The following is a 15,635-nucleotide window of genomic DNA, read 5'->3' on the forward strand; positions in this document are numbered from 1 at the left end:
AACTTACCAGCAACAATAGCTTGTTCATGATTGTGCTTACTTGTGTTAAAAATTCTTCTGGTTCCTGTAACTTAAAGATCATTTTTGTCTCCATCATTTCAAGTCTTTCCAACAGAGAAAACCGTAATGCACGCTCTAGACATAAAAAGGAAAAACATAATTAATACCACAGCAATATTTGCAGAATATGCCAAGCAGTGCTAATTTTTCCGAAACCATAAAAATCTTATAGTCTTCATAAAGTTTCTTTGGGAGTAGTTTTTTGATCTATCAAATCCAAGATCTGCTCGACTGAGTTGAGATCAAAGCTTTGTAAGAGTCATTGCATCATTTCAATGAATCCAGCAACTTCTTTCTTAGGTAAGTAATTTCTGCATGGGCTATACAAGTCTTTGGGGGTCATTATCTTCATTGTAATAATCCCTTTACCAGTAATGTGCAAACTACTGGGTATATCATGATAGTCCATTATTCCATCTATTTTGCAAATATCTCCTGTTACCCCAGCAGAAAAATGCCTCGAAACCATCACATTGCTTCCTCCATGCTTGATGGTAGGTACTATGCATTAAGGTAAGTATCTTTCACCTTTCTTCTGCTGGATGTAGAATCTACACTATGAACTACACATTCCAAACTTTGACTCATCTATCCATAACATCCTCTTACAATCATCAATAATTGAGCTTTTGTACTTTTTAACAAATTTCAGTCTCTTAACAATATTTGGAATTATAGTGAAGGTTTTTAACTGCTACATGACCAAATATTCCATTCTTGTTGAGTCTTCTTGATACTGTAAGTCTGGACACTTTTATCTCATTTGATGCATGTTCATTTATCTCATTTTTGAGATCAGTGGCAGTTTTCCTTCTGCCCAAAGGCTAGATAAATGAAAGTACATAACATCAGTATCATTGAATATTGTGTTCTGTCTCTTCTTTTCCTATTTTCAAATTAAAGTGTTTCGATCTCACAATCCAGGGTGTACATGACAGTGTGTGGGGAGCATTTCAAGTCTGCAGCAAGTTGTTGGAGAGTCCAAGCAACATCAAGTAAAGTTTTTATAAAAACTCCTTGCTCTACTTACAATTCTCTGTACATTTTGGGCTGTAGTATGACAACAAAATTTCATATTTAGTGTTAAACACTGTAGTTATCAAGGTTTATTTGTAGAATACTATTAAATTGATTTCTTCTACAATATACCAGTACCATATGCTTACTACTTTCTATATAGTTAAGACACTGCATGGGGTAGCATGACAGTTATTTCACACCCTAAGTTTGATCAGCATGATCATTCAAATGTTAGTGGTATAAGAGAATATATGAGAAGAATATGAGAATTATAAAGAATAACTATTCTCACAATGGTTCATTCAATTGTCAACAGGGATCAATGAAACATTACCATATTGCTGAAATTTACATTCTGTAATGATACAGAAGAATTAACCCCATAAAATGGAAAGAATTACAAAATATTAATTTGTCTTAATACTTTTGCACAATATTGTATATTATGAAATTTCATCAAGAAATCAGGTGATATACAGGCACACTACTGTGAAGTTGTACATACTAAGTAAGAGTAAACATAGATCTTTTCCACTAGGATGTCAAGGTAACTCTTAGAGGTTATAATCTTCCTTATTTTTAAGAAGGAATAATCAATACTCATGTGCCATGAGAGGAATAGTGCTATTATTTACATATTTTTTCAGTCTGAGTCTGAAACAACACAACTTCTTGTGGGGTGGACAAAAAAGTGCCCCCTTTATTATATCTTTTATTAGATAACAGAAAAATATTTAAAACTATATGTTTTTGAATGTACTTGATCAAACCTGTTCACATTTGATCTCAAATCCTTTTAACACTAGCTTTCATAAACAGCTGAACTTTTCATGATTAGTTACATTTTATCATATTTTGCCCTTTCTGCAGATTCTTATATCTTCTTATTCTAATTACCCTACAAAATGATCAAAGAAGTTTCTCTACAATTGTGGAGTTGTTGAAAGATATTTTATAAATAAAATAATTGATGTTATTGATTGGTCAGGTCAATCACCTGATTGATACCAACCCAACTGAAAATTTATGGGCTGAATTAAACCCATTAATGAAAGATCAAAAGCCAAACATGGAAGATAAACTTTTTGAAGTACTCAAAGAAGGATGGCAGCCAGTCACTCAGGAACATCTGCACAAACTCATTGAAAACATGTTAAGTCAAGGTGAAGCAATACTGAAATCCAAGGGAATGCTGACTAAATATTAACTTGAGAAACTGGTTTGTGTTATTTTGAGTTTAAATTTTATGTTCGATCGTTGCACAGAATTTGTTTGAAAATTTTATATGCTAACTGAAATAAGATCTAAGAAACTACAGGCAGGTTCACAACACTTTAATAAAAAAATGTAACTGAAATCACAAAAAGTTCAAGTATTTACAAAAGTTAGTATTAAAATTAGGATTTGAACTCATAGTTGAACAGATCTCATTGGGTGCATTTTAAAAACATATAGTTTTACACATTTTTGTTACCTAATAAAGATATAACAAATTAGCAACATTTTTAAAGAGGGACACTTTTTGTCAATTCCATGTATATACAGATGTCTTTCAATAAAGGCACCATTCTTTGTAAATACACAGTTTTAATTGTTTACGTGTTTAAATACACAGTTTTATTTTGTTAAACAATGCATACAGTCTCTTCCATGTCTTCTAGTTCAGTTGAAAGCAAATAATACAAACTCACTTCTTGAAAAATCTTTTTTCGACTTCCCATTATTTCATGTAACCTACCTGATCATTCTTAAGGAAATCAGAGCAATCAAACAAACTGTGACCAGTTAAATACTGCAATTTTCAACAAATCAAATCTTTCAAGTCCAAAATTAGGTTAGTGGGAGGAATTTAATGAATGTTTTATCTATCAGCTAGAAAGCAAAAGTTCAAGACAGCACAATATTCCTTTCTACAGCATTAACCAACTTTCTATAAAACAGCTTAAAGGTATCTTTTTCATCCTTAAAGTTCCTCCATTTTGTTGCTCCTTAAAACAACTTACAGATGCTGTAAGAAACCTGTTATCACAAGAACAAAGTTTTCTAAAAGTTAAAATCTATACATATGCACTGAGAAGAATACTGACAACTACATCACTTATGAAATACAACCAGGGACACAGATATGGAGAAACTATTACATACATGCATGAAAAACTCATCAAGAATCATGAGAACGTTAAAACATGAGCACCAAAGTTTGCATGATGTAGACTAGGTCTATACAATCTTAAAACATCCCAAGCTGATTAATATAATAAAACATTATAATAAAATGAACTACTTACCATCCACAGAAAACCAGTCCTGTTCATTAAGGACACACACCATGGTTCTTTTACGATATTCAAATGCAACGGAGTTGGAAACTACAACACCCTGGCAAGCCACTTGTAGATTTACCATGCCAGCTTCATGGGCTAGAAAATATTTTATATCATGTAGATAACTCTTTCTATCAAAAGGTATAACATCATTCAGTTGGTGTACAACATTAAGCTTTATAAAGACCATTGTAACATCATTCAGTTGGTGTACAACACTCAATTTCATAAAGAACATTATGACACCATTCAGTTGGTGTACAATACTCAACTTCATAAAGAATGCTGTGACACCATTCTTTTGATGTTCAACATTCAATTTTATTATGAGTGCAACATTATATAATAATTACTAAGAGTTCACAAATTTGTATTATTTTCAATATAAACTAAAAATATCTTAAAATATCCATATCAAGGAACAGGAAATATTCCCTAAGTAGTGGAAGAACTAGCTTGGAATTAGATGGATCTTGGCTAATTAAAACAAGTGCAATGTAGTTAGTAATTAACTATCATGACATATTATAAAGGGAAAAAAATGCTAAACAAATTATAATTCAAACATCATGTAAGTAACAAACATTTAAATACTTTTAAACCAGTAAACAATAAAGTCACAACTGTTTAACATGGAAGGCAAAGTTTTTCTTAAATATATAAATCCAAAAATTTCTCAAAATATAGTAACCAGTCCATAAATAACTGATATAATCTTCACCTGGGCAAAAGCAGCGAAGAACTCCATTTTGTATCAAGGTTGTGGGGGCATTAACACCATCAAATATGGCTGTATATATGGAAGTTTCTGAATTCCATGGTCCTGTGATCAGCACTTTTGCTCCACCCTTGTAACAATTAACAAGGACGTGTAATATTTTATTGTTTTACACAAGTTAATTCTTCTTAGCACTAACAGTAAAATACATCAATTACAACTGTCAGAACATACCATTTAAAACAATTCAAAAAAGAAAAAAAAACAACAACCTGCAACTGAGCTACACAGCAATGCTTTCTGCTATTGTTTTCAAATGTACAACTTTTAGATTATTATATGAAACTAATTAGAATGTAATACCTAGTAAGAAACACATAATGAGATAGATCTTTATATTAGACTGTACCGTTAATTATCCAGTATCGTGGTTGTGTTACATCCTTATTTTATACTGGACCATTAATTATCAAGTGTCGTGGTTGTATTACATTCTTATTTTATACTGGACCATTAATTATCCAGTATCACGGTTGTGTTACTTTCTTATTTTATACTGTACCATTAATTATCCAGTATCACGGTTGTGTTACATTCTTATTTTATACTGTACCATTAATTATCCAGTATCATGGTTGTGTTACATTCTTATTTTATACTGTACCATTAATTATCAAGTATCACGGTTGTGTTACATTCTTATTTTATACTGGACCATTAATTATCTAGTGTCACGGTTGTGTTACATTCTTATTTTATACTGTACCATCAATTATTCTGAACTGTGATTGTGTTACACCTTAAGAAAGATTATACCATCAATATCTTGAATCATAATTGTTCTACATTTTTATATTAGACTGTACCATTAATTATCATGTGTAATGATTGTTCTATATTCTTATATCAGACAGTACCATCACTTGTATCATAACTGTGTAACATCTTTATGATAGACTGTATCATTAACTATCCTTTATCACAACTGTTGTACATTCGTATATTACACTATAACACTAATTATCCTGAATATAGATTGTGTTATATTCTAATATATATTAGACTGTACCATTAATTATTCCAAATAATAATTGTTCTACATTCTTGTATTAGACTATAACATTACGTTACATGTAAATTATTAGTTGTAAAATAAATTACAATAAATCTTTACATTAAATTATAGAGTATACAATTCTAATTGTTAGTTATATAATGCTTGGTCATGCCTATGGATCAAATGATATTGCTAACCATAGACTATGTGGTTTTGAATGTGGAGAAAAGATTCTATATAGTTAACCACCTGATATACCTATATATGTATCCCCAGCTGGGGCTATACCATGGGATTTCAGAGTTTGTGTATGATCATGAAGGGTATTATTCTCCCAGCTTCACAAAGTCTAGCAATTTCAGGTTTCATACATATAACAAAATATTCAAATTTGACTTTTAGATTTTTTTTATTGTGTATATCACAAGTAACCTGGGTTTTGGAGAGTATCTTTGTCTATAAACATGGCAGTGAAAATATTAAACCATCATTTAAAATATGAACACTGACCAGTATATACTTACATCTGTATAAGACCAGTGAGGAGAATAGTCAGTGATGTATTGTGAAACAAGTTGAACGTCAGGGGGGTTCTGATGGTGATTTTTAGATGCACCAACACCCACACCAGATAAGCTGCTACAGCATCCAACTAGTTCACTGCTAGATACTAGGTCAGAGTGGAAATCTTCTAGGTCTGGGAGGTCAGTGAGCATGTCAAAGGTGTCAAGGTTAAAAACCTCATCATCAGGGGTCGAGAGGTCATTATCAATAAAGTCCATGGGAGCAAGATCTACATGATCTAAATCTGGGTGGTTGGTAGGCTCTGTTTTAATACAAAGAGGAGAAGTGGAGAGAAGATTTGAAGTTGTTCTGTGGGCGTCATGTAACAGAGTCAAGTTTCCATCTAGATCAAGAGCAAAATCGTGAAGAGTGTGACTCAAATTTGGATCTTTGTTAGAAGACACGTTTGAACTAAAGTCTGTAGCTTCATCCTTGAGATAACTACTCAGTTTCACTCGAGACTGTGGTTTGATTTTGAAGGTGCATTTTGCTGTTGGTGATGACAAAGAGTCTGGTATGTCCATGGAATTAGGGTTAGGAATACTTGCAGCTGTTGTAAGTGCAGCACTTACATCCTGGCCACATAATAAAGTAACAGGAGTAAGAGAAGCAGAATTCAACCCTATACTTGCTGCTACTGCAGCACTATTCAGAATTAGAAGCCCTTCACTCCCCTGCAGATGGCAAAAGGTTTAAAATCCAAGAAGCAGTGGCAGATGTAGTAGTATCTGTGTTGATACCTGTAGCTTTAGAGGAAGTAGTGAGCACTGTGTCTTCTTCAGATGTTTCATTCTGCACTACTGACCTACAAGGAGTGGCAAAGGTTACCCCATTAGAGTGCTGTAATACTGCAGGAGTACCTACTGTTGTTGTAGCACAAATAATATCTGTCTTTATTTTATGACTTTCTGTTTGAGAAATGGAAGTCTGAGCCAAGGTTGATGAGAATATAGAAGCTTTAGCAATGCTCTTAGTTCTAGCTGGGTCTCCAGTAACTTTTGCCTTTGTCCGTGGAGAGATGATACGACGTAATGTGTGACTACCTTTTCTACTCTCACCTATCACTGACTCTGGGATGGTAGAGGACTTGGAGGGAGTTTTTGTGTCACATGAGCACTCATGTGTTCTTATTGTAACCTTGTTTCTTTGTTTTCCCATAAGTTGTTGAACAACAGCTTCGACGGTTTCTGCTATCTGCTTTTTTACAATGGAAAAAAGAAATACACAAATATTTCAATATCTATTCAATAAGTTGGTACTTATCAGCTTGGTGTAAAAAAAATCCAGATATATTTATCACTAAGTAAACTGAGTGAGCTCTTAATACATAAAAAAGGTGTACCAGATATAATAATGAGTATTTTCTGCTGTTATTCATACATCACTTTACAAGAAGAGCTAATTATATGTTGTGAGTTTTCATCTCTCAGTGATCTTTCACTAATAAATAACCCTCAGTTATATTATCATAACTTTAACTTTTCTTCTCGTGACTTGTCATTTGGCTGAGCAGAAAAGATAGAAGCTGCAAACCCTGTGCCACATCACAGTTGGCTTGATTTTTTGTTGAATAGCTGTCATGACCTTTTAGTAAGTTTCAAACAAGTATGAAGAGGCTTCTTCATAATATTTGGGTTGATATAATCAACATCTTTTGTGAAATGTCTCTGGAAATTACTGGGAAAAAAGGCATTATGTTAAATGACCACTAAAAAATTGGAGATTTTATACAAGTATTGTAAGCAAATGGTAGATTGAGCTATGTATGTGTGATATGAGAGTTGTATGGAAGGACTAGTGTTGTAAGACCATAATAATAAATGAATCTTGAAAAAAATGTTACCAGTTGTTTCTGCCTTCCAGTGGGTCAGAAGTACGAAGGCTGATAATGCTAAAAACTAGGTTTCAATACCCACTGTTGGCACATTACAGATAGCCCATAGTGTGATCTTATGCTTGATAAAAAACAAAATTGTTATTAACATTATATAACACAATATATGCCATGTGCATGTGGTGACATAACTGAGTTATGGAAGGCCTAGATGGCATCCATGTATATTTTTTAAGAGATTCATTTTTAATATTTTTGTTATAAATTATTGATTAAATGAAAGAAAATATGAATTGAACATTAAGTAAGTTAATGAAATACAGACAAAACACTGAGAAGATAAATTATAATTTTCTGGATTTCATTAAAAATCTATCTGATCATGATACAATTTTCTCTTTTACCTAGAACTACATCATTGATCATGCGAAACTGTTTATAAGGAAGCAAATACATGAACACTTTTTTGTTTTCTTGTCAAATAAATCTTGTTAAATAATTTATTATTTAATAATATTAAAATAAGCTCCAGAAAAAATATATGGAAAACTTTTATACTTACTGAACTTTCCAGTTCATTGTTCAAAGTTGATTCATTCTCACTAGAAACTGGGAAAAAAAATACCAATTCAATAAATTATATAACCTGAATTAAACATTTTTATTTTATTAAATAACCTATGTTCACATGGACCAGTTCATGTTTGATAATAGATTTCCTACCTTTAAATGGATGTAACTTCCAATATTACATTGAATAGCCTACAACTAAACAGTTGAGAATATATCTTTTATCAATTATCAGTATGTGCTTCAGCCTTAAGGACAAAATACATTTGTTATCTACATTCTATTGGAGTTAAGATTAATTGAAAATTATTTTGTACCTATTTCAATGTTTGACTTTGATGAACCAATCAGGACTGGTTCATGCATCATTATTAATGATACTTCAGTAATGATTATCAAATACAGATCAATTAATAACCAGCTTGTACAAGAACAAAGACTATCAGTCAGAGCTGATTCATGACTCATCATTTGCCCCCCATTGGCACAGCAGTAAGTCTGTGGTGAGCTGAGCACAGATAGCCCATTAAGTAGTTTTATGCTTAACTACAAACACTCATCACATAGTACCACTTTAATAATAAGGAGCAAATACTGATCAAAGCCTAAATTTAGCTGATATATATATATATATATATATATATATACTGCCCATGACTGATCTGTCAGAAATGATACAAAATTAATCATTCAACAACAGTTTAATATTGATTAGCAACTACTAGTCAAAGACTAATCAGCTAGCAGAATGATCTGTCAAAATTTAAAAGCCTGTTAGTAGGTTAGACTGAGTCTCAAGTACTGACTTATTACCAGTTGGAGTTTGTTTATTTTAGCTTTGGAACAATAATCTGTGTTCCCAACAAAGTGAAAAGAAATTCATAGTTTGAAGAAAACAAGAAATTTACAAGTAAATGAAACTGCTATATTAGCATCTGATGTGCACTTGGACCTAACAGTGAACATTAGTTTACTTGAAGAACTTGTGATAGAAGAAACAAAATGTTTTTGTCACTATAGCTAATGTGGACTGGACCTAATTGCACTCTTTGTTTTACCCAACAGTCCCACAGCAGCAACAAGAAGACCAGAAACATGGAAATAGACTAGAATCCTAACTGAACTTCAAGATAATGATACGAGGTCAAAATAAGATCGAAAATTTAAAGAAAGAGATGAAACAGAAGAGATAATAAAGAAAAAAAGCCAGTAAATTAAGATAAAACAATGAAGACACAGGAATTTAAGAGAGGCATTACAAGAACAAGGCATAAGACTTACAGAATCAGTGAAAACAAAAACCAACTTGATTGAAGACAAGATCAAAGAAGCCACAGGACATAAATAGATTGAACCAGAAAAAAACATGGGAGATAAACACAAAGACTTTATAAAAACAAGAATAAAGAAACAGAAAAGGATGTTAATGAAGTAAAGAAGCATTATAATGACAAAATTGAAGAAACCAATGTAGAGAAAAATAATAACAAAAGGTCAAACATGTACTAAAGAATATCAACACTAAGACAATACATTTGGAAACTAAAACTGCAGATGCCATAGCATAAATATGCAATGGCAAAGGAGGTCTGAGCCAAAAGTGGGCCCAGAGAACCTGATATGTTTAAGAACTGCCTATAAGGGGAATAAATCTGAGGGACCCAGTTAAATTTTATGTGGAGGACCCATCTCTTGTAGTTACACAACCAAGCTGATGCAGTGATGTAACCAGTAAAGTCTTTCTCCTCATATGCTTGAAAATTCCAGTTTTAAGTTAACTATACAATATGTAATAAAAGAACCAATTTGTTGTAGAGCATTAGTGGTCATTTATGAATTTGTGACCTTTAGGTACTACTCAAGATACTATTTCAAGTTATAGAATTCAGGACCTTGATTCAATATCACCTAATCAAGAAAAGAATAAACTATGACAAGAAAGGTATCACACATAAGGAATATCACGCAGTTTGAATTGAATTTTAAAATAATGGATGGAATAATGAGTGACAAGCTATACATTTAGTAGAATCAAATCTTAGAAATGTTTAAACAACCTTCCAACAAAGAGCCCTCACAACTACCAATCATAAATGGTGGTCTTGTCAAACACATTATCATGTGAAAAGAAAGCTTCTAGAAACAAGTTCAGGATGAATGGTGAAACTTATTCAAACTTACAAAGATATTTACAGACAAACCCAGTTGTTTTATCCAGCTAATGAGGATGGCTGAATTAAACTAAACAAACATATGTATGTCTTCAAAGGAAGTTGTCCAGTTGAAAATGAATTTGAATCGATTAAAGTTACAGATAAGCGATTAAAATCTCCCTCTGACAAAAGTTTAGAAAAACTCAAAGGATTAACTAGACAAATATTTACCTAAAACAGCAAAAGTAAACAAGATAGTAGGTGTTCAACTACAACTTAACCTGAGATATTCCAAGGAACTGCAGTGATTAAGGCCTGTAGGAAGTAAAAGCTGCTAATATGGAGAACAATCTAGAATAGAAGGTGAAGATGTGGATAGACATTTAGAATGTGATGGGAAAAATCTTGAATGCATGCAAAAAAGAAGACCAAAGTATTAAATCTTTGTACATAAATAGACTGACAGTTGACCATCTTATGTTTGTATACAGACATCATCTGTGACCATCTTATGTTTGTATACAAAGATATCAACTGTCGACCATCTTATGTTTGTATATAAAGAGATCAACTGTTGACCATCTTATGTTTGTATATAAAGAGATCAACTGTTGACCATCTTATGTTTGTATATAAAGAGATCAACTGTTGACCATCTTATGTTTGTATATATAGAGATCAACTGTTGACCATCTTATGTTTGTATATATAGAGATCAACTGTTGACCATCTTATGTTTGTATATAAAGAGATCAACTGTTGACCATCTTATGTTTGTATATAAAGAGATCAACTGTTGACCATCTTATGTTTGTATATATAGAGATCAACTGTTGACCATCTTATGTTTGTATATATAGAGATCAACTGTTGACCATCTTATGTTTGTATATAAAGAGATCAACTGTTGACCATCTTATGTTTGTATATATAGAGATCAACTGTTGACCATCTTATGTTTGTATATATAGAGATCAACTGTTGACCATCTTATGTTTGTATATATAGAGATCAACTGTTGACCATCTTATGTTTGTATATATAGAGATCAACTGTTGACCATCTTATGTTTGTATATAAAGAGATCAACTGTTGACCATCTTATGTTTGTATATATAGAGATCAACTGTTGACCATCTTATGTTTGTATATAAAGAGATCAACTGTTGACCATCTTATAGAGATCAACTGTTGACCATCTTTGTTTATATATAAAGAGATCAACTGTTGACCATCTTATGTTTGACCATCTTATATATAGAGATCAACTGTTGACCATCTTATGTTTGTATATAAAGAGATCAACTGTTGACCATCTTATGTTTGTATATATAGAGATCAACTGTTGACCATCTTATGTTTGTATATATAGAGATCAACTGTTGACCATCTTATGTTTGTATACAAAGATATAAACTGTTGACCATCTTATGCACGTATATAAAGAAATCAACTGTTGACCATCTTATTATATAAAGATATCAACTGTTGACCATCTTATTTGTGTATAAAGAGATCAACTGTTGACCATCTTATATTTGTATATAAAGAGATCAACTGTTGACCATCTTATATTTGTATATAAAGAGATCAACTGTTGACCATCTTATGTTTGTATATAAAGAGATCAACTGTTGACCATCTTATATTTGTATATAAAGAGATCAACTGTTGACCATCTTATGTTTGTATATAAAGATATAAACTGTTGACCATCTTATGCACGTATATAAAGAAATCAACTGTTGACCATCTTATATTTGTATATAAAGAGATCAACTGTTGACCATCTTATGTTTGTGTATAAAGAGATCAACTGTTGACCATCTTATATTTGTATATAAAGAGATCAACTGTTGACCATCTTATGTTTGTATATAAAGAGATCAACTGTTGACCATCTTATGTTTGTATATAAAGAGATCAACTGTTGACCATCTTATGTTTGTATATATAGAGATCAACTGTTGACCATCTTATGTTTGTATATATAGAGATCAACTGTTGACCATCTTATGTTTGTATATATAGAGATCAACTGTTGACCATCTTATGTTTGTATACAAAGATATAAACTGTTGACCATCTTATGCACGTATATAAAGAAATCAACTGTTGACCATCTTATATTTGTATATAAAGAGATCAACTGTTGACCATCTTATATTTGTTTACAAAGATATCAACTGTTGACCATCTTATATTTATATATAAAGATATCAACTGTTGACCATCTTATGTTTGTAGATAAAGAGATCAACTGTTAAATACCTTATGTTTGAAGATAAAGAGATCAACTGTTGACCATCTTATATTTATATATAAAGAGATCAACTGTTCACCATCTTATGTTTGTGTATAAAGAGATCAACTGTTGACCATCTTATGTTTGTGTATAAAGAGATCAACTCTTGCCATCTTATGTATATATAGAGATCAACTGTTGACCATCTTATATTTGTATATAAAGAGATCAACTGTTGACCATCTTATGTTTGTGTATAAAGAGATCAACTGTTGACCATCTTATATTTGTATATAAAGAGATCAACTGTTGACCATCTTTAGATGTAAGGGATGATAACTACTATACATGTATAAAACCAGAATCTGAAACCAGAAAAACAAAAAAAACATGGCAAAAGTAAAGAACAGTGGCATGTACTTCGCCAAAAGCACAATTTCATAAAAATGTATCTCAGAATGGATGGTATGGATATTAACACTTTTATAGACAAGTAGAGAATAATGTTTCAACCTCCTAGGCCATCTGAAGATGATCTAGGAAGATTGAAACGTCGTTCTCTGCTTATCGATAAAAGTGTTAACACCCATACCAGCCCTTCTGAGGTGCATTTTTATTTCAAATGGGTTTCTCATCATTAAAAATTTCATAAACTTGAGACAAATGATTCTCTAAACAATAAAGATTGAATTATTTTACTTACTTACTTCATAATTTGTACATATGATCCTTAAATGGCAGCTATCATTTGCTGCTACTTACGACATTCCCACTGTTCAAGGGTTAAAGTCCACAACACTTATGATCTTCTTAAAAATAATTTTAAAATATACATTTGATGTCATAATAATTTGAAATGTTATGTTAAAAAAACAATCTGAAAAACCCTTCAACCTATGAGGAATATTTAAACTTAGCTTTAATAAATCTATGTTTAACAATAATTATGTATTTTAAAGTAATAACTTGAACTTAAACCTTTTTTAAAATATTTAAAATTATAACTAACCTTCTTTATAAACAATATTTTCAGTTTACTTTCCATCTACCAACAAATAAATATTTTCAGGTAATCTCACTGTTTAACACCATACATCTCACTGACCATGAGTAAAACATGGTTGTTTAAAAATGATCCAGCAATTGTATACTTTGATCTGTTTAGAATATTCAGCCTTGTTTAAAGCATCAACCTGACAAGCTTGTTTGAGATTGACTCAATAGGCTAGGGGTAATTCACATAGAGGCTTTACAACATATAAATATGGTTAAGTTCACATCTGTCACCACTTATAATGTTCCCCATAGTTTGTAGTATTTACACACAAACTTTGGTTGAAATTGGCCCAATAGGCTTGGAGGAGTTAGGATGCAAACAAACACATCTTATGTACACAGATGAAGAAAATTTAAAACTTACTCAATGAAATAAGAATAGAGCTTCTTTTCTTAGCCCCAACCATAAATTATTAAAACATACAATGTTTAACATGCTTTATTAAATCAAGAGAAAGTTTAGTTATAAATGAAACCAGCTTAGTAAAAAAGAGGCATATTTATGTAATTGTTTACAGTTATGTAATCTTCTATTGAAATTGGATATTGAGAAGACATTCAACATAATAATATTACAAGTAAGTAAATCTGATTATTTAAGTTATGGGAAGGTCATAAACAACTAATGAAAATACAGAATGTTACATCAAAATATAAAATAAAAAATCAACAGCACAATTTCTTTAAGTAAAATTAGGGAGTCAGTAGATAAGCATGTACAAAACATATGTGTGATGAAGAGATAAAACACTAGTTAAAAATGTATAAATCATACTTTTGTTAAACAAACTAAAATTCAATACTTCCAAACTGTAAGATAGCAGTATTCTACAGAGTAGACTTACACATCGGTTTTACTTGTATCACCAGTTCCTCCTTAGTCCATTCCTTTTTATCAGCACAGTAACTGAGACTGGGAGAGATGAGAATTTTATTGTCATCACTGTAGGGGACATTTAGATAATGGACTAGTACAATATCAGGATTCTGAAAGATTGTATGAAGGATTTCTTCTGTTACTTTCTATAATTCAACAAAAATGTTACACAATGTTCTTTAACAAGCATGTACCCTAAAATTGAACATTTTAACTGAGTTTCACTTAACATCTGATGGGTTCTTTTAAAAGTAAAATGTGAAAATTTTCTATTTTTCTATTAAGCCAAATTTTGTCATTTACTGACTTTTCTGACACTCATGTCAAGCATAAAGTTAATTTTATCAAACATACAATTTAAACCTGTGATCACTGTTGAGATTCCACAATCCATGGTTAAAACAATTTAAATTTCAGTTTATGTTACATGCTTAAAGTCTTGTAAATTACTCCAACTTGCATTCTGAAGACAGTGGAGTGTAAATTACAATAATCTTTACACTTTACTTTTACAATGAATACTTTTGTTTTATTATATAAAATAAAAATATGTTCAAAGCAAAAACATAACAACGCTTTTTGTAATTTCTGACTGCAGCAGCAAATTTCAAAATTCAAACAATTGAGCTGCTTAAGTTTATGTGGCTTGATTGGTATCTGCTGTTTAAAGGTGTTATTAAAAATGTGTTTTGTAATGGGCTCACTAGCTTTTTATACATAAATATCTATAACTGTCAAATCATTCATTAAAATATAGGAGTGAAATTATCACAGAACACATTTACTAACCAGGGGTTCTAGTAGCAAAGGACAGAGCAATTTATATGAGTAGATATATTATTTAAGGAATTTGTAACTTATAAGTTGTGTCTCTAATGGTTCAGATTTGATGATGAGCACAAGAATATTAGACCAAATATAATTAGATTTATTACTGGGCTACAATCACAATGAGATAAATTCAATTCCATAATTTATAACACAGTAACACTTTCCATTAAGTTAAGAATTATGAACACAAAGACAAAATTCACTCATAACAAAATGCCTAACATAAATTGATCGGTGTGCATGCAGTAAAACTGATAAGTTCCTACACTTAGTTACATCTAAGCCAAACAATTAACTTAAAAGAAACCCATCAATGCTAGTCTTTA

At 31.3% G+C, this 15,635-nt stretch overlaps 1 pseudogene across 1 annotated transcript in view; it reads right to left on the reverse strand.

The window, feature by feature from the left end:
* Positions 1–15,635, reverse strand: part of LOC143250319 (calmodulin-binding transcription activator 2-like) — a 152,961-nt pseudogene that overhangs the window by 41,853 nt on the left and 95,473 nt on the right. The window contains exons 6-11 of the transcript XR_013028142.1: positions 14,447–14,588; positions 8,140–8,186; positions 5,704–6,937; positions 4,126–4,252; positions 3,369–3,500; positions 41–135 (exon numbers count right to left, since the gene is read on the reverse strand). The product of XR_013028142.1 is annotated as a calmodulin-binding transcription activator 2-like (transcript). The remainder of the gene's footprint in view (positions 1–40; positions 136–3,368; positions 3,501–4,125; positions 4,253–5,703; positions 6,938–8,139; positions 8,187–14,446; positions 14,589–15,635) is intronic.

The sequence above is a fragment of the Tachypleus tridentatus genome, chromosome 5 (genome assembly GCF_004210375.1).
Source record: "Tachypleus tridentatus isolate NWPU-2018 chromosome 5, ASM421037v1, whole genome shotgun sequence".
NCBI classification, from domain to species: domain Eukaryota; kingdom Metazoa; phylum Arthropoda; class Merostomata; order Xiphosura; family Limulidae; genus Tachypleus; species Tachypleus tridentatus.